General features: G+C 43.5%; 1 protein-coding gene across 1 annotated transcript in view; it reads right to left on the bottom strand.

Moving 5' to 3' along the window:
• The window catches only part of CAMK4 (calcium/calmodulin dependent protein kinase IV), a 295961-nt gene that overhangs the window by 16348 nt on the left and 251657 nt on the right, over positions 1–27956 (bottom strand). The gene's annotated exons all lie outside the window — the stretch shown is intronic.

The raw sequence follows: 27956 nt of genomic DNA, 5'->3' as shown, positions 1-27956 counted from the left end.
CCCCACAGCAAGCAGCTTGCTATGGGGGCACTGGAGCCGAGCCGCAGCACTGTGTATCTATTCAGACATGGTGCCATAGTTTGGCCCCTCCCCCTCTCTTTCCTCATTGGCTGAGTTTGATTGACAGCAGTGGGAGCCAAAGGCGCCACTGCTGTCTCAGCCAATCAGGAGGGAGAGTCCCAGACGGCTGAGGCACTCGTGGACATCACTGGATCGAGAGGAGGCTCATAATAAGTATTAGGGGGGCCCACAGAAGGCTTTTTATCTTCATGGAAAGAATGCATTAAGATAGAAAACCTTCTGACTTTACAATCCATTTAATCTGTAATTGTTCCTGCGGCTATTACCTGATGAAAGATAAAATTTGGTACTGCATAGTGCCATTGCCGTTTGCAATGACCTATTCAAAAGCCTAATTGTTCTAGTGTTACTTTTACAAATAAATCCATGATAGAAAACTATTTTATGAAAGAAAGAGAGTATGAAGGGCACAAAACACATTTGATTACATTCATATATTATGATATTTAGCAATTCCAGGCAGTCCTGGCAGATTCCACACCACTGATCCTATAACAAGCATGTAGGGGGAAATTAGCTACCCAGCCATTACAGGGCAAAAGAAAGTCTCCCAATCCCGGTCCACCAAGGTCAGAAGGTAGAGCGAGTCACCGGGGGTTAGCCAGGAACAACACCATGGGTATAAGAGCACCAGGGGAGAAAGAGCATGAGAGTCCAAAGGGTTTGAGGGAGGGATGGGGACCAGGAATCAATTGTATAGTGAGATATGGCATAAATAGAATGGAAGAGATGCCATGAGGGTTCAAGGGAAACAGGATGTGAAAGGTGATAATGTGCTACCAGGATCATACAGTATACAGCATACAGTATATCTTCTGGCCCTTCACAGGGAGTACAGATTGCTGCAGCTTGCATTAGAAATACACAAAAAAAACATAAAAAATACATGATAAAAAGACTTTCCCAGAACACCAGACTTTCACAATTTAATTTAAGGAACCGGGGCGGCCAATGCAATCATAATTAGTTAAAAAACACAGACATGAGCAGGTAGGCTGTTTCACACGTGTAAAAAAAAAAATATTTCAGGCCTGAAGATTACACAAAACCCCAAAACATTATATCTTTTCTGAAAGCAGACACCCTAGAGAATAAAAAAGTGGTAGTTCCAACTTTTTTATGTCAAGCGTTATTATCACAACATTTCAGTAAAAAACGCACTAAAGTGAATTTTAGGATAAACAAATGCAAAAAATTAACCACATTTTTGGTAAAATATAAAAGTCGAGGTTGCACTGAATAAATAGACACCCAACATGTCAAACTTTGTGTGCTCCTGTGACAACGCTTTAAAATCCCTCTATAGGTATCAGTTTAGTGTTAAGGAGGAGGTCTTGTGCTAGTCTCTCACCCTGGCATGCATGTCGGTATGCAACATGTGTTCCCCAATGGAAGTTGTGCAAGCGTAGGCGGCTCTGACAGATGTGGTTACGTTTGTACGTGCGCATATGTGGAGGTGGGAGCTCCAAACATTTTTTGGGGGGGATTTTTTTTGCTTAAGTGTTACTTTTTTTTTACTTAACTTTTTTTTTTCACCACATAGGGGACAAAAAGTCCCCTATGTGAGGATTTTTAGGTGACCAGTTCTCTTTAATTCTTTAATGAGACATGCAGGGCCTGAAAGACCTCTGGGCTTCACTAAATGTTTTGCATTGCAGATCGCATTACAAAACCTGAATTCCCAGCTAAGCTAACTGGGGACAGGGGCTGACCGGGAAGTGACTTCATAGATGTCACTCTCTGGATCCCAACAAAAAAGGGAGGAGAGTGGACATGTGTCACCGACACCCTCCATGTCGCAGATGGGGAAGCGGAGCCCGGCAAAACATGGTGGAGCGCGGTGGCACTTGTACTGGGAGTGTGTGTGAGCAATCGTGTGGCAGCTCAGCGGCCCAAATGCTTTCACCTGACAGGCAGTAGGCTGCCTGTCAGTTTCATACACAATCCTGGTGGCTGCAGCCACCGGATTGTATATAAAACCCTCAACCCCCCCCCCCCCCCCGCTGTCACATCTGTAGGACGTATGGACCTGGCAGCAAAAAGTTTAAAGGCCAAGTTCCCTAATTTCAGCTTCCCTATGCACCAATATACCATTACTTCCAGCTTCCCTATGCGCCAATATACTCATGTACTTCTGTAGCAGAAAAGTACATGACTTCCTGGTATGTAGATTTAGGACATGAAAACTGTTAAAACACAGGAAGTAATACACCAGCTGACCTCATTAGCACACATCCTGCACCTGCCCTCGCCCTCCAGGAGATTGCTCCCTTTCACCTCTGTACTCACATGTAGACATGTGTCACATGCAGGCAGAAGTATTGAAAACAGAAGTGTGTCCATGGAAGTCTGTAAAACCAACCATACAATATACAATCTGACTGTACAATCTTCTGTATATCTACCATCAGTTACAATCTTCTTTATATCCACCATCATGTCCTAAATCTGCATACCAGGAAGTCATGAACTTTTCTATGGAACAAGCTGGAGGATGAAGTAAGGCCTTGTCTTAAAATACATAGAAAGCTTTTTCTTTTCTGCAACAGAAGTATATTAATGGTATATTGGTACATAGGGAAGCTGGAATTTAGATATAAAAGATGAACTTAGCCTATAAGAATACCATTTGTAAGGTGGATTCAACATATCTTCTGCAGTTAAAAAAAAAAATAAGTAACATCTAACCACTAAGAACTGTCAGATAAAGAACAGATCTCTTATACAGCATAAACACACTAAGATGTCCATAACACCGGTCAAATAGAATAAGATACACCAATTCATCCAAAATGATGCCTTTTTGTCTGGTTTGATAGATATTCAATTGATTTTTTCTGTTAGAATTGTATATTTCTTTTATGTTGGTCAGTAGGTAGCTATCACTATGGCAGATAAGAGTTCATGATATCTGGACAAAGGTTATATCTTCATTCAATGTACTTTTAAAGTTCAACATTTCCATGGTCCTTCAATAAGGCAAGCAGTGCAGTACATATTGCAACAACCTATAGCAACTGATTGAAAGTTATCTTTGAGGGGTCTGGGTCCATTACAGAGAAGTGCTATTCCTTTGCAATTGCACTTCATCATCACACTTTTCATTGCCGTATTTAATTTGCTTACTTTAGCAACCAATTGGCTGGTAAAATAATAAAATAGTTTTATCTGTCTATATCGCTGCTATTGACATTGATTTCCAGTTTGAATAGTGGAAGTTTTTAGTAAAGTGAAAACTTTTAATGGCGTCCTTTGGTAAAGCCTTTTCAAGGGACTCTTCAAAGAGTTAAGAAAAGACTTACTTGTCCAACTTTTTTTCAATCATGTCCAGTGACTATCTCTTGTCTATTGGGGGTTAACATCTCTGTCAGAGAGAACGGTTAATTGTATAGGATCAGAAGTCTGAGTGCGCATGGCGAGTATTTTATGGGGATGTTGATTTCCTACTGTTCCTGCTAACTTACTGCAACTTATAAGACATTAAATGGACACCTTTGCTGAATTTGAAGTGATCAATATAATTTCCCTGCAAGTAGCAAGACTTCAAAGTCTTTTTAAAATGCCAAACACAATAAGATCAAAGTTATTGTGGGTGACAAAGACAACACTGCTTATCCATGTAGTTAGCATACTAAAGTTAACCCCTTTTTTAAAACTGGCGCCTTTAAGGCTCCAGTAACAGGAAGTGATGTCATGACATTGCCTCCGGGTTTCTACATCGGAGACCCGATCAATGCCAAATCTGGCTTTGTTCGGAACTCTGGCCAGCCAATGGACGTGCCGGCTGGTTGCTTGGGCCTCGCGGTGGGGGTGGGAGACCTGAGCGGAGTGGAGGAAGGTGGCTGGGGGGGGGGGGTTGGCCCCTCCTGCTGTTTGTTTTGACGGGCGAGTGGCTGAATACCTGCATCGGTTGCTATCACAACAAAGCCGAACATCTGCCCCAAAAAAACGGTTCCAGGTTGATGCTTGCAGCTGCAGGCATCACCCCGGTACAACCCCTTGAAGCCGAAGGATGCAAATTTGCCTTACATCGGTGTTAATGGGTTAGGTCAAAGAGATAAGTGCAGTTTCATCAATTTTCTTACGTCTATTTATCTAGGGGGACAAGCAGAAACTGGCCGAACAGATGGGCTGCCACACACGCGGGCCGAATATGTCCGGTTTCCATTAATCCAGCCGATGCCGCCTTACAATAATCAGTGTGCACTAGGCATCTTACTACATATTGAGCTAGTGTATACCTTGGTCTGCAAAGAATGCATTACAGTGGTATTCAACCTTTCCATATTAAATGAGACACGTTAAATTCATTACATGAAATGTGAATAATTATGCTTTATAACAATTGTATGAATCAATGAATGGTTTTCTGGTCTTTGCTATTCAAGGGCAGTTAGACATAGATACAGATTCAGATCCTATAGGTCTGCATGGGAAAGTGACAGACAAGAATGTATGGACGATTCCACACATCCTTATGACTTTACAGTATAACTAAAGCTCCATGCACACTGGGCTTAAACATTGCTGCTACTACAGGAGGTTTGTGTTTTGCCTGTAGAAGCAGCTCAATGCATGTGTCCATGCATATTAGGACGATTACAGGCATATTTTTTTTTTAACAGAAACGTGTTTATTGATTTACAGCAGCAAGTAAAGTACAACGTACATCTAAGCAATACAAAATACAGTGGAAAAATACAAGGTACAGTGCATGTTACCAGTTGCGTAGCATGGGGGGTGCCAGGCGCAAAGTTTAGGGGGACGAAATCCTGCACCGCCGTGTCACTCCCGAGCCGCTATGGAGCCGCGCTCCAGGCCGCCATGTCCCCTGTCAGGCTGCGCCCTGTTTTTGGGCGAATAGGGTCATGTGCAGCAGGGGGCCTGGCCTGTCTCAGGTCCCGGGTGGCACATGTGCACGGGATGCTCCTGGAGTCCCGCCTCCGCCTCTGAATGTGAACCGCGAAGGTCTTCTCCTCCTCCTCTCTTCAAGCCTGGATCTCAGGTAAGTCAGCAGCCAGCCAGACAGCGTGAGTTAGGGTCACGCTGTGTAGTTCAGTATAGGAATACTGTAGGTAGGACAGTGTACTGTAATGGTTAGTGTAGTGTAGTGGGCAGTGTAGTGCAGTGTAGTGTAGTGGGCAGTGTAGTGCAGTGTAGTGCAGTGTAGTGTAGTGGGCAGTGTAGTGGTCAGTGTAGTGCAGTGTAGTGTAGTGGGCAGTGTAGTGTAGTGCAGTGTAGTGATCAGTGTAGTGCAGTGTAGTGGGCAGTGTAGTGTAGTGGGCAGTGTAGTGTAGTGCAGTGTAGTGGTCAGTGTAGTGCAGTGTAGTGTAGTGCAGTGTAGTGGTCAGTGTAGTGTAGTGGGCAGTGTATTGCAGTGTAGTGTAGTGCAGTGGTTCTCAACTCCGGTCCTCGGGATCCACCAACAGGCCAGGTTTGCAAGATAACTAAATTACATCACAGGTGATCTCATTTGCTGCTCAGTGATTGTGGTATTCTAGTCTGCATCCCCCAAGGTAATACTTAAAATCTGGCCTGTTAGTGGGTCCCGAGGACCGGAATTGAGAACCACTGGTGTAGTGGGCAGTGTAGTGCAGTGTAGTGGTCAGTGTAGTGTAGTGGTCAGTGTAGTGCAGTGTAGTGTAGTGGGCAGTGTAGTGTAGTGGGCAGTGTAGTGGGCAGTGTAGTGTAGTGGTCAGTGTAGTGTAGTGGGCAGTGTAGTGCAGTGTAGTGGTCAGTGTAGTGTAGTGGTCAGTGTAGTGCAGTGTAGTGTAGTGGGCAGTGTAGTGGTCAGTGTAGTGTAGTGGGCAGTGTAGTGGTCAGTGTAGTGTAGTGGGCAGTGTAGTGCAGTGTAGTGGGCAGTGTAATGTAGTGGGCAGTGTAGTGTAGTGTAGTGGGCAGTGTAGTGTAGTGGGCAGTGTAATGTAGTGGGCAGTGTAGTGGGCAGTGTAGGGCAGTGTAGTGCAGTGTAGTGGGCAGTGCAGTGTAGTGGGCAGTGTAGTGTAGTGGGCAGTGTAGTGTAGTGGGCAGTGTAGTAGGCAGTGTAGTGTAGTGGGCAGTGTAGTGTGTAGTGTAGTGGACAGTATAGTGTAGTGGACAGTGTCGTGTACCACGACACTGACACTACACTACTATACTGACCACTACACTGTCCGCTACACGACACTGACCACTACACTACCCACTACACTACACTGCCCACTACACTACACTGCCCACTACACTATGCTGACCACTACACTACACTGCCCACTACACTACACTGCCCACTACACTACGCTGCCCACTACACTACACTACCCACTACACTACACTGCCCACTACACTACACGCCCACTACACTACGCTGACCACTACACTACACTGCCCACTACACTACGCTGCCCACTACACTACACTGCCCACTACACTACACTGCCCACTACACCATGCTGCGCTACACTGCCCACTACAATATGCTGACCACTACGCTGCCCACTACACTACGCTGCCCACTACACTACGCTGCCCACTACACTGCACTACACTGCCCACTACACTGTTCAGGCTGGTCCGTGTAGTGTAGTGGACAGTGTAGTGTAGTGGACAGTGTAGTGGACAGTGTAATGTAGTGCTCATGGTAGTGTAATGGATAGTGTAGTGTAGTGGACAGTGTAGTTTAGTGGACAGGTAGGTCTGTGTAGTGGTCAGTTTAGGAATCAGGTAGGTTAGTGAAGTGGACAGGTAGGTCAGTGTAGGAATCAGGTAGGTTAGTGTAGTGGTCAGTGTAGGAATCAGGCTTGTCAGTAAAATTGTAGTAAGGGACTCAGGGAGTGCTAAAAGTCCGCAGGTTGAGGGGGCGCAAATTACTTGCCTTGCCCCGGGCGCTGATAACCCACGCTACGCCACTGCATGTTACAGCAGGATGGGTCATGACAACAGTGCAGATTACAGGCATATTTTGAGCTCAACGTTTAGAGACAAGAAAAAAAAAACTCTTTTGGTTTGCGCTTCTGATTAGAGTTTTCTGGCAGAAAAAACCCAAAACTCTCCTAAACTCGCCTAAACTATGTACAAAAAAACGCTTTATAGAGGAACTGGCATTTTTTTTAAGCCCAGTGTACATGGAGCCTAAAGGCTAAACTTTTTTTCTAGTTTTGGAGTGGAGAAGGATTAAAATATCTGTCAGGATTTTTATTGTTGTCTGTGTTCCCGTTATGGAGATTCGCCCTTTCTATTTGTTCTGTTTACTGTTATCACTGAAAGCAAAAGTAAATGAAGATCACAAATTTTGCGTTGACCCCAGAACAGAATTAATGGGGATATTTTCCAATGGGGACACTTGTTCTGGTGACAACAGAAGATTCCCTCATTTTACAGGGATTTTCTCTGTTTGGGAAGTAAAAGGGAAGACAGGAAGTAAAAGGGAAATCTCCCCAATGGGACACAGATGGCAAAAAATAACCCTAAAGGAGTTACAACATTCCCTTATATTGCACACACACCACTAGTCTTTTTGGGTTGAACAAAATAAACCCGACAGCTCAGGTTGGAGCTGCTGTACCAACAATCCAATGTTAGTACAGTGATCTCCCCTCCCGTGCTATTATATTCTGACAGGGGGACAGCAGAAACAGGCAAAACGGGCAGGCTGCCATACACACGGGCCAAATATCATCCAGTTTCTATTAATCCAGCCAATGCCGCCTTACATTTATTAGTGTGTACTTGGCTTTACTCTATCCAGAAAAAAAGTTTTGCTTTTAATCTTCATAATCTATTCTCACACACTGTTCCACAGATTTTCCCAAACACCTTCTGTTCCCATACTCATACAAAGCATTTTCTTATCTGTTTGTGTTCCTGCCATATTTCAGATGCATATGTTACAGATGGTCTAAGTACAGCTTTATAAACTATTATGTTCTGGACATTTCTTTATTGTGCTGCAAAATGATTCCTGCTTTTATTTCAATTTCTCTGATATCTTTGTTTTTCTCTATAAAATAGGCAAAACAAAGAAGAGGGTTTGGGACTTTGTATGAGGCAACACATAGACATGTGCCTCCATCCCTATTATTCAAAGACATAATAATCATAGTTTGGGACTTTGTATGAGATGTGTGACCCTATGTGACTAATAATTGTGCAACCATCAAATAACAAAACAAGTATGATAAGTCATGTTTTTATTCTACTAAAAGATGAGGTAAAAAATATTGAATGATAATGATGTACATGGAGAACAACATAAGGAGCATGGATCATACATGAATATGATAGTATCGATGACAACAATAACATATGAATAAAATAGTACCATGAGTACATGCATGCTGTAAGGCAACATGAATGTCACCCATATGTACAGGTGGTATACCAATAACTTAAAATACATAATAATGCAAATATTGACATTGGATTTCTTTCATGGAAAGCTCGACGCGTTTCGTGTAAAATACACTCATCAGGAGCGGGTAAAAACCAAGTATCTAGGAAAAATAAAACACATATATATAGCAAAATAGTCATGTATGTGGCTGTATGACAGCCTATTATCCCTAGCCCTTGTAAATTTGGAACTCACAAATATGTTCCAGGATGGGTTGCAGGATGTGTAGAAATGCGCCATTGGAGGGTACGTCTGACCCGGGAGCTGAGGGAGCAACGCCTGCGCACATGAGTAGATGTGATGATAGATCTATGGATGCTGTGGATCCACGGGTGAGGGCCACCAAAAACTCCAACAGTTGACCACAAAGGGTTTCTAAGGAAATAATATCATGATAGGGTTTTGAAAGCTGAATGAAGCTAATAACTCGTATACAAGTAAGGAGATAGGTGGAATGTCCATACCCGAGACCCAAGCCGCCAAGGCAATATATCATGGTGAATACAGGTGACGAAGTGTTGGAAAGTGTAAAAGGTAGAAAAGTCAAGAAGGAAGGAGAGAAAGTGCGGGGGTAAATAAATAGCCGAAATAGATGGTGATAAGCCCGTGAGATTATGTCCTATAAAAAAGATATGGCTGGTATGCAATACCAGTGACTCCCTAAAGGGGGATGTGGGGTGAATAACCTGATTAAAGTGATGAGAGTGTACATAGCAGTGGGAATATCTGACCATCTGAAAAGTGGATAGGAGGAGCAGTGATAGTGGGAAAAAGAGGAGAGACAATACCTCCGTGAAGACATGAGCAGGAATGGCTCCCAACGTCACGCTGCTGTGACCACAACGAGACGAGACGTACCCTCCAATGGCGCATTTCTACACATCCTGCAACCCATCCTGGAACATATTTGTGAGTTCCAAATTTACAAGGGCTAGGGATAATAGGCTGTCATACAGCCACATACATGACTATTTTGCTATATATATATGTGTTTTATTTTTCCTAGATACTTGGTTTTTACCCGCTCCTGATGAGTGTATTTTACACGAAACGCGTCGAGCTTTCCATGAAAGAAATCCAATGTCAATATTTGCATTATTATGTATTTTAAGTTAATGGTATACCACCTGTACATATGGGTGACATTCATGTTGCCTTACAGCATGCATGTACTCATGGTACTATTTTATTCATATGTTATTGTTGTCATCGATACTATCATATTCATGTTCCTTATGTTGTTCTCCATGTACATCATTATCATTCAATATTTTTTACCTCATCTTTTAGTAGAATAAAAACATGACTTATCATACTTGTTTTGTTATTTGATGGTTGCACAATTATTAGTCACATAGGGTCACACATCTCATACAAAGTCCCAAACTATGATTATTATGTCTTCTCTATAAAATAGATCCTAAAGATTTTAAGAGTATGTCCACTTTTGTTAAATGCCCTCTGGGTGATCAATGTATAGTACATTGAAGGATTTTTATCAAATTTTGTTTCAGATTCCCACCTGTTTCTGCTCTGAAGAAAAAGATATTAGTTCTTCTATGTCTTTTGGATACCAATTCTGCATATGAGTGACATTTTTCATTATTGATCAGCTGATGCACTTGCAGGGCTCTAATGAGGAAAGTTGACGGGTCAGCATCCCTTTAAAAGTGATAACCTCTTTAGAAAGGTGTCACCAAAGATGATATTTTTGTTGCAGGGGATGCCTAAAAGCTGACCTGTATCATTGTGCAAACTTCTGGGAAAATTAGTGATTACACAAGTAGGAAATGACATCTCTGGGGGGCATTCTGTGCACCAACTGTGTACAGGTTGCCTCCAGGTTGCCATATTGCATTTTACAGAAAATTACAGCACTGCAGATTAAAAAGGAAAGATCATTTCTATTAACATTCAATTACAATATGGCTTGCTATGCTACATTATTTATTTATTCATGTGCTATATTTTTTCCAGAAATCTAAGTAAGGTTTGGAACTTTTCATGTACTTCCTTGGGTTAAAAACCACTCAGCCAACACATTATATAAATTCATTTGTAAATAATGTATTTAGAACATTATACTATTTTACAATTTTTTTCCATAAAAACAGGTTAACATACTACCATGAAATCTCCTTCGCCCCGCTATATGGAATGTCGTAATAAATGTAGAAAATATATGTATTTTTTTTCTGATAACAAAAGATGCTGTGTGTAGAGAAATTGTTTTGTGATTTCGCTACATGAAACATCGATTGTCATATCTTGTACCTGTTATTACAGTATTTGACAGGCCCTGACAAAGCGGGTCAGCCCGCAAAACGCGTTGGCTAAAAGACACAAAACTGGATCTTGAATCCAGGATAACATCACCCTTGATAAGCAGTTTTTTAACCTCTTTTTATGAAACAAACGCCTTTCTTTTAAAATTCTATAATGTTCTAAATAAAGTTTTGTACAAATGATTTTATATAACGTGTTGGCTCAGTGGTTATTAACCCAAGGAAGTACATGAAAAGTCCTAAACCTCAATTTGATTTCTATAATTGTCTCTCAAGGGATGGTACTTCCTTAGGGTACATATTAATTCAGACTCTACCCTCACATAGAATACGTTTTATATTTTTTTCTAATGAAAGAGGAGTTACCTTTTACATTTTTGAATACTTTCATATTCACATTATTAAATGTTATTTTTTTCTCCAATTTCTGTCCTAAGCAGTATAATGTAATTATATATTTTGTATTCTTACCACTGACTGTACACCCAATCTTTGACTCTGTTTCTAATTCTAGGAAAGCTTCTATAAGAAGCTCTACTAACACATTCTATATCATCTGCATATTTGAGACACAGCGGGACTGTTATATTTCACACCACCTATTTTGATCCCAAGTTATATACCTTTTGCAGATTTAAATTAGGAAACAAGCATGACAAGATCTTTGTCCCTGACCTTTTAATTTGTATTTGCACATATCAGCTTTGCAATGTGGTTTACTGGACCTGCATACCATATATAAATCAAGAAAACTCTACTTGTAATTCTAGGTCTAGTTACAGTTTTCAGCCTTAGTTCATTTATATGCGATGTCAGACATCGCATGTGATTCGCAACGAATGGCTGTGCAGATCACATGCGATGTCTGTGCAAATGCCAATTCAGCCATGCAGTTATATTGGATTCACAGGAATGGGTCTAAACCACTGGAATTTTTTTGCCAGTGGCTTAGACATTATTGGCTGTGTGTTGAGTTATTTTAAGGGGACAGCTACTTTACATTGTAGCAAAGTGTAATTTCTTCATGGTTGTCACATGAAAAGATACAATAAAATGTTTACAAAATGTGTACGCACTTTTGTGAAATACTGTGTATATATATATATTTTTTTTTTTATTAAAGCTGTACCTTCCTTTAACCACTTGCCGACTGCCTAACGACTATTTACGTCGGCAATCAGCCCCTCACAGGCAAAGCGACGCAGTACTACGTCGCTAGCCTGTGAGGCTCTAGGGAGTGAGCGCGCGCCGCTGGAGGCACGCTCCCGCTCGCTCACGGACCCCCCCCCCCCCACGCGAGTGACCAGCGGACCTGATGTCCGCCGGTCACTCGCGATCGTCGGTTACACTGGGAGAAAGGCAGGCGGCTAATGTAAACACAGCCGCCTGTCATTCTCCCCTGTGTAACAGCACAGATCATATGGTCCTGCTATGTAGGACCGTAGATCTGTGCTGTTACACACACAGTCACATCCAATCACAGTAAGAATCACGCCCCTAGGGACACACTTAACCCCTCCTTCTCAAATAAAGTTAACCCCTTCCCTGCCAGTATTATTTTTACAGTAACAGTGCATATGTATAGCACTGATTACTGTAGAAATGTCACTGGTACCCCCAAAAGTGTCAAAAATATCAGTTAAGGGTCCGATCTGTCCGCCGCAATGTCGCAGTCCAGCAAAAAAAACGCAGATCGCCGCCATTACTCGTTAAAAAAAAAACAATAAAAATGACAAAAATCATTCCCTTAGTTAGTAAACGCAATAACTTTTGCGCAAACTAATCAAAATACGCTTTTTGCGATTTTTTTTTACCAAACATATGTAGCAGAAAACAAATTGGCCTAAAATGTTAAAAAATTTTGATTTTTACATTTTTTTGGGGGGGGGGAATTTCATATAAAAAAATTTGAAAAATATTGTTATTTTTGCAAAATTGTCGCTCTTTTTTTGCTTATAGCACATGATAAAAAAATCGCACAGGTGATCAAATACCACCAAAAGAAAGCTCTGTTTGTGGGAAAAAAAAGGACGTCAAATTCATTTGGGTATAGCATCGCACGACCGCGCAATTGTCCGTTAAAGTCACGCAGTGCCGAATCGCAAAATAGGCCCTGGTCAGGAAGGGGGTAAAATCTTCCGGGGCTTAAGTGGTTAAAGGTTTTTTTTTTTTTTTTTTTCCTAAAAGATTTTTTTAATTACCACTTTGTAAATAGAAGAGATATCCACTGTTCATTTGCTTTAAAGCAAAAAACCAGACCGTGGATCATACTTATTATGATCTTGTATGGGACCACCACACAGATGCCTGTATTTTACCTTTACAGACATGTAGAGGTTGATTTACTAAAGGAAAATAGACTGTGAACTCGGTAAGTGCAGTTGCTCCAGAACTTAGTAAATGAGGTAAAGCTTTACTTTGCAAAGAAGATCCAATCACATACAAGGAAAATAAAAATATAACAGCATTTTTGCTTGTACATGATTGGATGATGGAGGTCAGCAGAGCTTCTGCTCATTTACTAAGCTCTGGAGCAACTGCTCTTGCAGAGGGCAATGACACTTTGCAAAGTGTGCAGTCTATTTGCCTTTAGTAAATTACTATGTAATGTATACTTTACAGTGGTAGAGCTGCTTCCTGCATTCAGCCCAGCCTTGAATAACATTTTACTTGAACTCACTATATATGCCGCAAGCATCGTAATTATGAGCATTTTTTCTCATTAGTAAATCCACTTCTCTGCACAATATTGTATGCTCTGTTTTATTTAACAAAGAAGATGAAATATTGAATTAGTATGGACTTAACAAAATTATATGGGTATTTGGTTTGACAGGATAAATAATAGGGCCAGGAAACAGATGCACAATAACAAGCCATGGCCTTAAAACAAAAGTCTGTATGTGACCAGTGTGTTGTGGAAAGAGGAGAGATAACAATTAGTACATTTTGTTCTGTTGAAAGGGAGTGTAGGGAAAGAATAACGGATTTGGCTAAATTGAATTTTTCTAAATCTTTGTTTTTTTAAATGAAGTTTAACTTGTGTTGCTATCACCATTTTCATGATTTTTTTAAAGTAATTTATAATATCATTTTTAGCTATCATCTGGTATAAACGGTTAGCTGCATTTCTTTGGTGTTGTTTCAGTGAGTAGTTAGGCTTCCTCTATTAAACTGCTAATAAAGCTGTTTGGCTAGTTTGAAAAGGCTGTCTTACAGGAGTTAGAATTGTGGGCTCCAACCATGTGGCTTTTAATGAGAACACAGAGAACTGCAGACAGTAGAAGGATCTTGACCTTAGAATAAGCATGCATAAACCATCAGAACTAATTAAAATCCCTGATTTAAAGCGCATTAATAAATAATTGTATATATAAAGCATCAGTTTCTAATATGCTGAAACTGGGGTAAATAAATAGTTTAGAGCTGACTGCCTGTGTATGCATATGTATTTTTTTTTTTAAGTTTTTAGTGCATGTTTTACTACTGCAACTCATCCCTGCTGTCAGCCAGCAGGGATGACTCATTGGTTGTTAAGGAGCTGGCACCCAGAAGTAAACATAAGGAATTAAAAAAGAAAAACAGTGTGGGAGTCCCCGCCCCTATAAAGTAATGAGGTGGGGTCTCCAAAGGGTATCATAGGGGTGAGGTCAACAAGTGACATCACTGGGTGACCCCGCCCCTTTGTTTATTTAGCAGCAGGAGAAAGTGGTTCTGTCATTCAGTGAGTGTCAAGTGATGGGAGCGGTCATACTTGGCAGGCAACAGTGTTTTTTCCTTTGTGTGGGTCGACAGCTGGTGTTCACCGTGAATGGATTTACATGAAGAGACTTTTTTTTGTATATTTTTTGGAGTTTTTTTAACTTTTGACACTTTTTTGGCGAATGAGTAGGGGTACTATGTACTCCTACTCATTCACATGGGGGGTGGCCAGGATCAGGATCAAATCACCGATTGCTTCTGTTCCTCTTTTAGTACATCAGATTTTTACTATACTGTGCAGGAGCTAAACATTACCAATATTTTGGTCTCTAATTTTACATTTTGCTGGCACAAACTAGTTGTGTAGAACAGAACTGATAGGAGTCATCTAACTGGTTACTAACTTGCTAATATAAAGTGATTTAGATATTTGGTTTCTCAAACTAGGACAATTGTCACAGCCAAGTCACCCACTGAAGCTGGAGACATCACTGCCTCTTCTATAAAGTAGGCTGGAGAGGACAGGATTACACTCTATATATTATTTTGCCTCCATCCTACTTTGCCCCCTAAGGAACTAGATCACCAAGAGAGGAAAGACGTTACAAAATATACATAAAATATATTATTATTATTATATACTTTTTCCCATCCCACCATGATAACACTATTCCTGTATGCCAATAAGGCACTAGTAAGTAATCGAACAGCTGCATTCACTTAAAATGTAAATATCCATTTTGTATTGACTGCCCCTTTTAGAAAAATAATTCATTGTATTTCAGGATTAAAAAGTAAAAACGATCTTTGTGCCTAACTGGAGGGGTGACTTACTCCACATGCCTTCTTTTTTTTCTGTGAAGAAAGTGTTCTTAAATAATGAGATGCAATTTCAGATATTGCTTTGGGGTATTTTATAATTAAGATTTAAAACTTTCTGAAACTAACAATTATTTAATCACTCAGTGATATGAAATTATTTTTGATTTAGCACGGTCATTATGAAGCTGTTTTATTTAAAAAAAAAAAAAAGAAAAAAAAAAACTCCCCTGCAGACAATTTATTTAGAATGATGTTGGTGTGCACACTGCATTTGGTTAGTGCTTTATCTTATCATAATTTGGACACAACAAACTGAAGAGCAGATGGGAGATTAATTGTCTACTGAATATAAGCAACAGATATCTTGTTGCAAAAAGAAAGGGCAAATCTTATGCAAAAAGGTCAAATGTTTACAAGGCATAATTATAAATGTATATATTCTAAACACAAATGTGTTTTTTTAAATATTTATTAACATTGAGTAAACAACAGAAATACATTGTAACCGGTTGTTGCTATATTGTAACACAGAGGGGTTGATTTACTAAAGGCAAATAAGCCTGGTTACTATGGGGTTGATTTACTAAAGGCACGTAAAGTGCAGTTGCCCTCTGCAAGAGCAGTTGCTCCAGAGCTTAGTAGATGAGGTGGGGCTCTGCTGACTTTCTTCATCCAATCACGTGCAAGCAAAAATGCTGTTTTTTATATTTCCCTTGCCTCATTTACTAAGCTTTGGAGCAACTGTACTTGCAAAGTGCAACTGCACTTTACGTGCCTTTAGTAAATCAACCAGGCTTTGTATTGTCTCATTGAGTTCCCCCTTCTTTTAACCACTTCCGGACCACCCGCCATCGGGGGCCCTCCTGCATGAAACGACGTAGGTCTACATCGGTCGCGCGCCTGCAGCTAGGGGGCAAGCGTGTGCCGCCGGCGGGGCATTCCCACCCCTACTCGGCAGTGGGGATTTCAATGCACAGGCAGGCGGCTCCGATTGCCGCCTGACACCCGCAATCATTCCCCGCTGAGAGAGAAGGACGGTCAGCTATTGTAAACACAGCTGACCGTTCTTCTCTCTGAAATTATCACAGAGCTCCTGTGATCCTTCTATATAGGAACACAGGTCTCTATGATCATTTCACAAGCCACGCCCCCATACAGTTAGAAACATGCCCCTAGGTACACATTTAACCCCTTGATCACCTATACTGTTAACCCCTTCCCTGCCAGTGACATTATTACAGTAACAGTGCATATTTTTAGCACTGATTACTGTAGTAATGTCACTGGTCCCCCCCAAAAGTGTCAAAAATGTCAGTTAGGGGTCCGATCTGTCCGCCGCAATGTCACAGTCCCGCTAAAAATCACAGATCGCCGCCATTACTAGTAAAAAAAAAAAAAACAATAAAAATGATATAAATCTTTCCCATAGTTAATAATAATAACAATAACTTTTGCGTAAACCAATCAAAATACGCTTACTGCAATTTTTGTAACAGAAAACAAATTGGCCTAAAATGTTAAAAAAATTTAGATTTTTAAATTTTTTTTTGGGAATGTTATATAGCAAAAAGAGAAAAATATTGTGTTTTTTTTTTTCAGAATTGTCGCTCTTTTTTTGTTTATAGCGCAAAAAATAAAAAACGCAGAGGTGATCAAATACCACCAAAAGAAAGCTCTATTTGTGGGGGAAAAGAAGACATCAATTTTATTGGGGTACAGCATCGCACGACTGCGCAGTTGTCTGTTAAATTAATGCAGTGCCGAATCTCAAAATATGGCCTGGTCCTTTAGGGGGAAAATCTTTCGGTCCAGAAGTGGTAAAACAGAGGAACCCACGTTTTCTTGGCGTTTAAAGGGCTTGACAGGCTGAAATTTGTGTGCTTACTCAGCACTTCCAGATTTTACCAGCTTATGATCCTGTATGTGAAATCACAAAAAAAAAAAAAACCTGGCAAGGGGACCTCTCCATGGTGCTGCACAAGTCAGCAAATACTTTTAAAGTGTGCTTATAGAAAAAAAATGTAACTGCAATACTGGGAAGTGCAGAGTGTGTGCTCTCAGAACATACTGTTGCACTCACATTCGTTCCTTGGCATTCAAAAAGCTAATTTCTTGTAGCTCTGTGTAATTACAGTTCAATTATATTAATTTGCTTGTACACAAGTTGCCATCATTATGTTGGTTCAGACACCCAGCAGAGTCTGCACATCTTCTTAGATATGTTCAAGAGCATCTCTGGAGCCTTACCTCCACTAGAAAGATGGAATAAGGCCCTGTCCCGTCTCATCTAACATTTGAATTCCCTTTGTTGGAATAGCTGCAAACTTATATTACACATATTTTCCTCTGATCTATGCATATTTAGACACTTTGAATGCAATAAATACTATTTTAGGTCACTGTTTTACTCATGTGCCAAGGCTGGACCTAGGAAGGGACTGAATTTCAGCAGAATTTCAGCAGCCCCCCCCCCCCTCTCCAATGGACATTGTGCCCAGCCTGCTGAGATCCTCCTCCCATCTCTTCACTCCACACAGCCTGGGCATGGGGGACTCAGCAGACCTCCTCCACACACAGTACATACCTGATATTGGATACTCTTACAGACACAGCCTCGTGCATAGTGTTTAGCTGGCTACAGCAGCTACACTGCCATTCTGGTCTGGGAATTTCATGGGTCAGAATTGCAATATAGCAGCCAGCTACACACTGCAAATGAGGCTGTGCCTGTAAGAGAATCCAATTTCAACTATGTGCTGTTTGGAGAGGAGGAGCTCTGCTGAGTGACCTGCCAGCAGTGACTCCTTCTCTGACCTGTTGACCCCCTGTATACTGCCCTACTGACCCCTGTTTTGTGCCCTCCTGTACCCTGCCCTGCTGACCCCTGTACACTCCCCTGCTGCACTCTCATCTTCCACCCTACTGACCCCTGTCCTCTGCCCTGCTAACCTCTGTTCTCTGCTCTGCTGACCCTTGTTATCTGCTCTGCTCACCCCTAACCTTTACCCCTACTGACCTCATGAACTGTACACTGCCCTACTAAATGCTGCACACTCCCTGATGGCCTCTCATCCTCTGTCCTGCTCACCCCCTGTACACTGCTTTGCTAACCCACTGCACACTGCCCTGCTGACCCCTGTCCTCTAATAACCCTCTGTACACTGCCCTACAAACTAATGGCCGCTGTGAACCACCCTACAAACTCCTGCCCCTTATCCTCTGCTTAGATGATCCTTATCCTTTGCCCTGCTGACCCCCTGTACACTGCCCTACTTACTTCTGTACACTGTCCTACTGACCTGCCCTACATCCTGCTTATTCATTAGGTGCTGCCCCACTTTCCTGACTGAAATACATCCAGCACCATCCAGACTTTTACTGTTTTCCTGTGAGCCCAGACTGTCATGGACACATCCCCTGTACCACTCTCTAGGTTCAATATGGTTGTTCATGTTAGCAGTGATCAGTTGAATCAAGTTGACTTGCCTGGAAACATACTGCATACTCATAAATGTAGTTTAGAACAGCTTTTTACTTCAAACCATTCTGATGTTAGTATACAGTTGAAGCCTGCCTAAAGCCCAGCTCTGAAGACAGGAAGAAGAAGAGGCAGTGGCTGTCACAGGACCATAACTATAATCTAATATTTAAGGTATTTAACCCTAAAATTATTATAAATGAAATTCTGGAAGGTACGCAGGAAGGGGAGAGAAACTGAATGGTAGGCCTTTCTACTTGTAGGCCTGGTGCACACTAGTCCGATTTCAGTCACACAGAGTCGCATGACAATGGAAATCACATTGTTTTCAATGGTGCCCGTTCACATCAATAACCTCAGTACAGTGCAATTTTGGAAAAGGATCCTGCACTACATTGGTGTCAGTCCAGTACAATTGTGGTCTCATAAAATATGCTAACCACATCCAACTGAATTGTAACCAAATGGAACTACATAATCACACTGAAAATTGTGAACAGTAGTGTGAACCTAGCCTTGGAGAGAGTGAGAAAATGAATCTATCCATAATGGAAACCTGTTATAGGAGAAACAAGAGGGCTGGCTTCTTATTCTGAAAATACTTTTGTATTAATCTGCTTGCTTTCATAGTTGGGGTCACTTACCCAAAACAAATATGCAAATAATTCTGAATTTTCCTTGAATTTCCAGATCTGCATAATTGTTCCAGGTCAGGGACTAAATGAGTATTGTAACCCACTGGTAAACAGCCAGGCAACTAAAATTCAAAAGGAGGTCAGTATGATCTTCCACATGTTTCTTTCATGACCATTGCCGTGGTCGGTACCCATCTCTCTACCCTTTTATTTCTGTGGTGATGCAAATTGTTATTAGTTAAAGGAAATATATTTTTGTACTACTAAAAAAATAACATTTTATTAATTTTTTTAATGTGCTTCCAGATATTTGTAAATGTTGTGGATGTTACCCAGCTATATATAGCTAGACATTGCACCTATCACACAAAATAGATACAAGTTACAACACAATATTATTACTGTAAAGAAAAGCTATCTTTTAGTATTGTTATAATAAGGTATTGGTAAAAATACATTCAAGTTGGCCAAAATATGTTTTAAACAAACAGCTTTGGGACCACTCACCTGATACTGCCACTATTACTAGAATCCTTGTATTTTTTTCAACGAATACAAGGCTTTCTCTGATTGGACAAGTGAAAGGAGGGGTGGTGATGTCATGATTTCCACTTCATCCAATCAGAGAACACCTTGTTACCGCCTGTGTTCAGTGTGCAGGTGAGAGGCTGCTTACACAGAACCCGAATATTGCAATTATCACTGTAGTAGATTTTCAGCTTCTCCAATGGCCCATCAGGCACAAGAGATGCACACTTACACTGTACCAAGATGGACCAATGGAAAGCTGGCCACTAGTAACATTTTGTTCAAATTTTTTTTTGTTTTAAGTACATTCATTTGAAGTTATAAGCACAGTCAAAGCAAAATGTATTTTCAGTAATGAGCAAATCTGAAGGAGTAGGATGGAACATTTTTTTCAAACACATTTCTAATAGCATATGTGGATTTTGTTTGGCAGAGTTAATGCATTTCAAAATGAAATGTTAAAAGCAAACAAAATTTTGAAGCACTTATGAATGACATCAAGAACTTTTATACAAATATTTGTGTGTGCAAATTTTCGTAGAAACATTTGATGGAAAATCAATGTGTATGGCCAGCTTAAAGTGATTGTAAAGTCCCGTTTTTTTTTCCTATAAAAATAACAAGCATAAAAAAAAAAAAAAAAAGCATAAAAAAAAATAAATAACAAGCATGTTATATCTAACTCTTCTGTTGCAGGTGGTTTTGCACAGATCCTCTTGTTCTTGGGTCCCTCTTCTGTGTTCCTGGCCCCTCCCTCCTATTCAGTGTCCCCACAGCAAGCAGCTTGCTATGGGGGAACCCAAGATTCAATTCAGACACGGAGCCCTGACCCAACCCGCCCCCGCCCGCTTTCTCCCCCTGATTGACTAGCTGACTTTGATTGACAGCAGCAGGAGCCAATCAAGAAAGAGAATCCCGGTCGGCTGAGACACTCATGGACATGGCTGGATAGAGAGGGACCTAAGGCAAGTTTTAGGGGGGCTGCTGCACACAGAAGGCTTTTATTCTGAAGGCTTAGAATGCATTAATATAAAAAAATCTTCTGCCTTTACAACTCCTTTAATGTTTTACCGTTAATTCCTGGTGTGCGTTAAACAACTGTTCTACCACCAACACTGCAAGGGATCATTTAAGATAGAGATAGACAGACATGCCAGGTGAAGTGATAGATAAGATGTGGACATCATTTATTTCTCCAAAAAAGGTTTTAATACTTCATTAACGGACTGACTTTTATTTTAAATAATAAATAATATTTATAATTTACAAAATGTTATTATGCCGTCACATAAATTCCAGTATGCTATTTAGAGAAAGCATCAAGGAACATGAGAATTGAAGCATAACATCTGATGTGGTCACATAAGGAAATGGATGCATAAGCTAAGTAGTAATTGTACCCTCATAAAAACATTTGAGTTATGGCACATTTTGCTTGAAGTGTATCTAAAGCCAAAACTTAATCATTCTGTAATCAGTCTAAAACTTGCAATACAATGCCGGTTCCACATATACACTGCCCCCCCCCCCCTTTATTCATCACCTGATGTTTGTATGTGAAAATGTACCTGTAAAGAAGAATGTTCTATTTCTATTTACACCACCCCTGTCTTCCACACCACTGGGAGTGTCATCACTGTTCTGACGGGAAGATTCCTGGGGAACGCAGAGCAGGTGAAATCTGGCGAGAAGATACTCAAGTCTTTTGCAAGAGCATCTTCTCCTGAGATTTGGGCTGCTCTATATTCCCAGGGATCTAGCTGTAGACGCTGCATAAGGCTCTGTATAAATCTAACTTTCTTTATTAGTATATTTGGCACCTGCTAACAGCACATGCTTTGTAACTACTTCAGCTCCGGAAGGTTTACCCACCCATTTTTTGCGATACGGCAATGCGTTACTTTAACTGACATTTGCGCGGTCACGTGGGGCTGTGACCCAAATTATATTGATTTCCTTTTTTTCTCACAAAGAGCTTGCTTTTGGTGGTATTTAATCACCTCTGCGGTTTTTATTTTTTACGCTAGTATAAACACACAAAAAAAAAAAGACAATTTTGAAAAAAAAAAAAACGGAATTTTTGTAAAATCTTACCTGTAAAATTCCTTTTTCTGAGTCCTCCGACAGTCGCCGCCCACTTCATATTCATCACCAATGGGGTTATGTCCTTTATTCCGTAGGAGTAGCTAGGCAATAGAATATGTTAGTACAAAGACTTTTAACATATCCCACCCCCAGGGGGTGGTCCCCTCAGTACATAACCCTCCACTTCCTGTATCCAACTCAGTTTCAGTGGAATAGCAGTAGAGAGTACATCAAAACCCCAAAAGAGGGGCGGGGGCGGCGACTGTCGGAGGACTCAGAGAAAGGAATTTTACAGGTAAGATTTTACAAAAATTCAGTTTTCTCTTACGTCCTCCGACAGTCGCCGCCCACTTCATATTCATCACCAATGGGGATGTCCCAAAGCAGTGTAAACATGAGGGGTGGGAAGAACGCAGCCGCGCCCAAGGCAACGCCGTCTCCCCATCAGAGAAAGGAACCTTACCAAAGGAAGGAAACCAGTTGGGCATAAGAACAAAACACTCGCTCAACAGGAGCAAGAAAACCCAGGGAAAAAACAAATATCCCAAAAAGCCAAAGAACCCGTAACAAGGGCTCTAGGGAACTGCCGCACTAAGAACCTTGCGGCCAAAGGAAGCATCAGCCGATGCCTGAACATCTACTCTGTAGAATATCGTGAAAGTGTGTACGGTCGACCAAGTCGCCGCCTTACACACCTGGGCCACAGAGGCCCCATGACGACAGGCCCAAGACGTACTCAGAGATCTGGTAGAGTGCGCCTTCACAGGTACAGGGGGAACTTTCCCCTTCAAAGCATAGGCCTGATCAATGGTCTGTCTGATCCATTTGGCGATTGTAGAAGCCGACGCCGCCATGCCCTTCCGAGGACCTTCCGGAAGGACAAACAAGGCATCCGACTTGCGAAAAGACTCAGTCGATTTGAGATAGACTCTAATCGCCCGGACAACATCCAAGGAGTGAAGCAACACCTCCGTCGGATGCTTCGGCTTCGCGCAAAGCGAAGGTTGGACAATGTCCTCATTGAGATGAAAGTCCGAAACCCTTTTTGGAAGAAAAGAAGGGTTAGGTCGCAAGACCACCTTGTCCAAATGCACAACCAGATACGGAGACTTGCAGGACAAGGCTGCCAGCCCCGACACTCGACGAGTCGAGGTGATAGCCACCAAAAAGGCGACCTTCTTGGATAACAAAGACAGCGAGATCTCCCTGATCCTTTCAAAAGGAGCACGCTGCAATACTGATAGAACTAGATTCAAGTCCCAAGGGGGAAGAGGGTCCCTCCTAGGAGGGATCAGATGACGTACCCCCTGCACAAAAGTGCTAACCAAAGAATCAGATGCCACAGGCCATTGAAAAAGAACGGCCAAAGCAGACACCTGACCCTTGATCGTGGCCAGCGCCAGACGCTGGTCAACACCCGTCTGAAGGAAGGGCAACACCCTAGACACCGAATAAGTGTCAGGAGAGAAACCCCTGGATTCGCACCAGGCAAAATACGCCTTCCAAGTACGGTAATAAACCTTCCCCGAGGAAGACTTCCTCGCATTTATTAAGGTGTGAATGACCTCAGGGGAAAGACCCCTGTTCTTCAGGACCTCGGTTTCAACAGCCAGGCCGTCAAGGCCAGCGACTGTAAAGCAGGATGGAAGATCGGTCCTTGCGACAGAAGATCTTCTCGAAGAGGCAGACGCCACGGGGCACCGATTGCCAGATTTACGAGGTCTGCGTACCAGGACCGGCGAGGCCAGTCCGGTGCCACAAGAATCACCGTGGTCGGTTCCGCGAAGGAACCTGGACAGCAATGGAATCGGTGGGAACGCATACATCAGTTGGTACTGATGCCACGGGGCAACCAACACGTCTGACGCGTCTGCCCGAGGATCGCGCGTCCTTGCCACGAACCGTGGTACTTTGTTGTTCAGACGAGACGCGAACAGGTCTACCTCCGGAAGACCCCACCTCGCGCACAACATCTGGAAGACAGCCGGGTGAAGGGACCATTCCCCCTGGTCCAGGGTCTGGCGGCTCAGATAATCCGCCTGCCAAATTTCCACCCCCGGAATGTGACCTGCCGATATTGCCGGGACATGCGTCTCGGCCCAAGACAGAATCGCGGCCACTTCTCGAGCCGCCCGGGCACTCCTGGTGCCCCCTTGGTGATTGATGTAAGCCACCGCCGTGGCATTGTCCGTCTGCACCCGAACCGGGTAGCCGTGAAGCTTGTCCGTCCAGCGACGAAGACAGAGGAGTATCGCTCGCAGTTCCAGAACGTTGATCGGAAGGGAGGATTCCTCCGTCGACCAAACACCCTGGGTGGACAGAACGCCCAGAACACCACCCCAGCCCGACAGGCTGGCGTCCGTGGTGATCACCGTCCACGAAAGGGGACGAAAAGACTTGCCCCCCGATACTGAGGGGGATTGAAGCCACCACAGAAGATCCCTTCTGGTCTGAGAACTCAATGACATCTGGAGATCCAGAGACTGCGGACGCCCGTCCCACTTGGACAATATCTCCGCTTGGAGATCCCGTGTGTGAAACCGGGCGAAGGGAATCGCCTCGAAAGCCGAGACCATCAATCCCAGACACCGCATGCACGTCCGAATGGACGAAGATGGAACGTCCCTGAGGGACCTGACTGCCTCCTGAAGAGCTGCGAGTTTTTCTGCCGGCAGGAAGACCTTCGCCTGGACAGAGTCCAGAATCATACCCAGGTAAGAAATCCGAACCGATGGGCACAATGTCGACTTTGGAAAATTGATCGTCCAACCAAACTCCTGCAGAGTCTGCAACGTGACGGACAGATCCTTCTCCAGACTCTGGCTGGTCGCAGACCGAACCAGAATATCGTCCAGATACCCCAGAACCGAAATGCCCTGGGCCCTCAACAAAGCCAGAACTGGTGCCAGCACTTTGGTGAACACCCTCGGAGCCTAAGCGAGACCAAAAGGCAACGCCACAAATTGGTAATGATCTTCCGCTATGGCGAATCGAAGGTACCTCTGGTGACCCTCGAAAATCGGGATGTGAAGATACGCATCCTGCAAGTCGATGGAAGCCATGAACTCCCCCGGAACCAGGGCAGCCACCACCGACCGCAGGGATTCCATGCGGAACTTGCGCACCCGCACAAAGCGGTTCAGCGCCTTCAAGTCCAGAATCGGACGCACCTTGCCCTCCTTCCTGGGCACGGTGAGCAGATTGGAATAGAACCCCCGAAATCTGTCCCGATGAGGCACCGGGACCACCACTCCCTGAGCCCTCAGGTCCTGCACCGCTAGATGCAGGTCCCGCAAACGCTCCGGGGATAGCAGAAGACTTGAGGGAAAAAATCTGCTCTCCGGCCGAGCGAGAAAACTCGATCTAGTAGCCAGATCGAACAATTTCCTGTGAATTGGGTGAGGGCGCCCCTTCAGGCCGCACTGTTGTGGGCCGCAGAACCGGATTGGCCGGACTTTTGCTTACCTGCCCACGGCTTCTTGCGGGAGCCTTGACCCTTGGACGGCTTGCCCCAAAGTGTGACCGAAAGGCACGAAAGGACCCCTGAGGGGGCCGAAAGAAAGCATTCTTTTTTCCAGGAGCCGTCTTAGTCTTGTGGGATTGAGGTAAGAGCGTGCTCTTACCCCCCGTGACCCCTTTAATTAGGGCATCCAGGGATTCGCCAAAAAGGCGAGAACCATCAAAAGGCAGATTGGCCAAGGTCTTACGTGAAGATTGATCCACAGACCAACACTTCAACCAAACCAGGCGGCGAGATAACACCGCCACACTGTGTACACGTGCAGCCAACGGAACCATATCCAGGTCCGCATCACACAAATACATGACACCCTGGTGGATTTGATCCACCATATCCAAAGTCGCCTGGGGGGCAGAATCAGCCACCAGGACACGCCTAAGCACCTGCGTCCAGTTCGCGACCGCCTGGGCCGCCATAAGTGAAGCAATAAAGCTTTCAACATAGAACCCATAATAGAATAGGTACGACGGGCAAGGGACTCCATCCTCTTGTCCGTGGCATCCCGGAACACCGGGGTGTCGTCAGCAGGAATCGCAGTGGACTTGTTCAAAACTGCTAACGCATGGTCCACCGGAGGTGGGACACACCAACGCCCATCAGTAGCGGGCGTAAAAGGATAGCGCAGCTTAAACCTACTTGGTACAGCAAAAGGTTTGCGTATATTACGCCATCGTTCTTTCACAGCGTGCTGAAAATCATCAGTGCATGGAAACATCTGCGATGAATTGCGCCTTTTCTGCGTCCCATAAGCCGCCAAGGCAGCTGGAGGACATGTTTCCTCCTCCAAACGCAGAGTTTGCTTGATAGAAGCAACCAATTCATCCATGAGTGCAAGCTCTTCAGACGAGCCAGGGGGAGAATTATCAACCCCCTCTACCTCAGCCTCCATTTCTGACCCTATAAGGTCCAGGGAGGAACGAGACCCCGATAAGGAGATCTCTGCCACAGCAGCCCCAGAACCATCACCCTCTGAATCAGAGGAAATTGAAACTCTGGGCCTTTTAGAGGATTGAGCAGCCACCAGCATTTGCACCTGAGTCGCAAGGCTAGCCACAATCGCAGCCAAATCCCCCCCGGGGGGGGAAACCGCAGTCCCCTGGCTTCCCACTAAATTGGCAGGAAACTAGCATTTCTGAGAATCCATGCCCCTGTAGTAGCAAAAATAAATGGGTGACCGCCCCTTTAAGAGAGCGCTGCGATCGTAGCCCACTCACACTAAGCACCCCACACAAGGGACCCCCACAGGGACAAGTATACCAAGGCAGGATACAGGGAATAAAGAGAAATGAACCTGGAGAGATCGGTGCTGCTGCTGCTGCCTGCGGTGCTCCTGAAGGAAAGGAAGTGCTGGCATACAGGGCGCTCTATGAAAGCCTATGGAGGCTACAAGAAAATGGCCGCCATGCATGTAAAACATGCGGCCGGAGCGATCGCAGCCAAAATGGCGCCGTTTTGGCGCCGAAACCGCCGCTCCCACACCCCATGAGGGTGAAGTAAAACACACCATCTGCCCAAAAAAGGAACATGGTAAACCGCCGCAGCGGCGCTGTAATGTGCCCCAAGCATGAGAAACTCAAGCCCCACAGCACACAGCCGTTCACACAGACAGAAAACTGACACAGAGTGCAGCCAGCCCCCCCTCCTGCAGCCCACAGCATGCAATGTGAGAGATAGGGAAAACGTAATAGTGTGAACACAGGGCAAGGTACACAGTCCCAGACTGACACCCCCCAGACAGACAGGTCCCCACATAAATGCACTTACCTCTTACATGGCGTGGGGGACCCGCACAGGCGAACAAACCGCTGCACATGAGGCAGGGAGAGTCGCATCCAGGACGCATCAGAAGGTGGGTTGAGAAACCGCACAGCGTCCGGTGAGGTAGCCACCTCACCTAGCATCCCTGCACGGAACAGGGATGGGTCGTTCAGATAACTCAGGAGCGATACCTGACTGAACGCTCGATGGCGGGCTGAGAAACCACTGACCCACAGCCTGCTACCAGGGGGGTCAGCCCGAGACGCAGCCCGCATGATCCTCTTCTTCCGAAGAACTAACTAACGCTGGTAAAATAACAGCTAACAAGAAAGAGAGAAAAAACTCAAATAAAATCCAAAGAAAGGAAAGAGAGCTGAGACAAGGTGCCCCAGCACAGAAACTTCCAGCTACTCCTGACAGCTAGACAAATGAAACTGGGTTGGATACAGGAAGTGGAGGGTTATGTACTGAGGGGACCACCCCCTGGGGGTGGGATATGTTAAAAGTCTTTGTACTAACATATTCTATTGCCTAGCTACTCCTACGGAATAAAGGACATAACCCCATTGGTGATGAATATGAAGTGGGCGGCGACTGTCGGAGGACGTAAGAGAAAATTAAATTTCTGCTATAAAACACACCCAATAAAAAATGTCTAAAAACAAATGTTTTCATAAGTTTAGGCCAATGT

Source organism: Pelophylax lessonae (genome assembly GCF_965119305.1).
Source record: "Pelophylax lessonae genome assembly, chromosome: 1".
Taxonomy (NCBI): Eukaryota; Metazoa; Chordata; class Amphibia; order Anura; family Ranidae; genus Pelophylax; species Pelophylax lessonae.
This window is presented reverse-complemented; position numbering and strand designations above follow the sequence as displayed.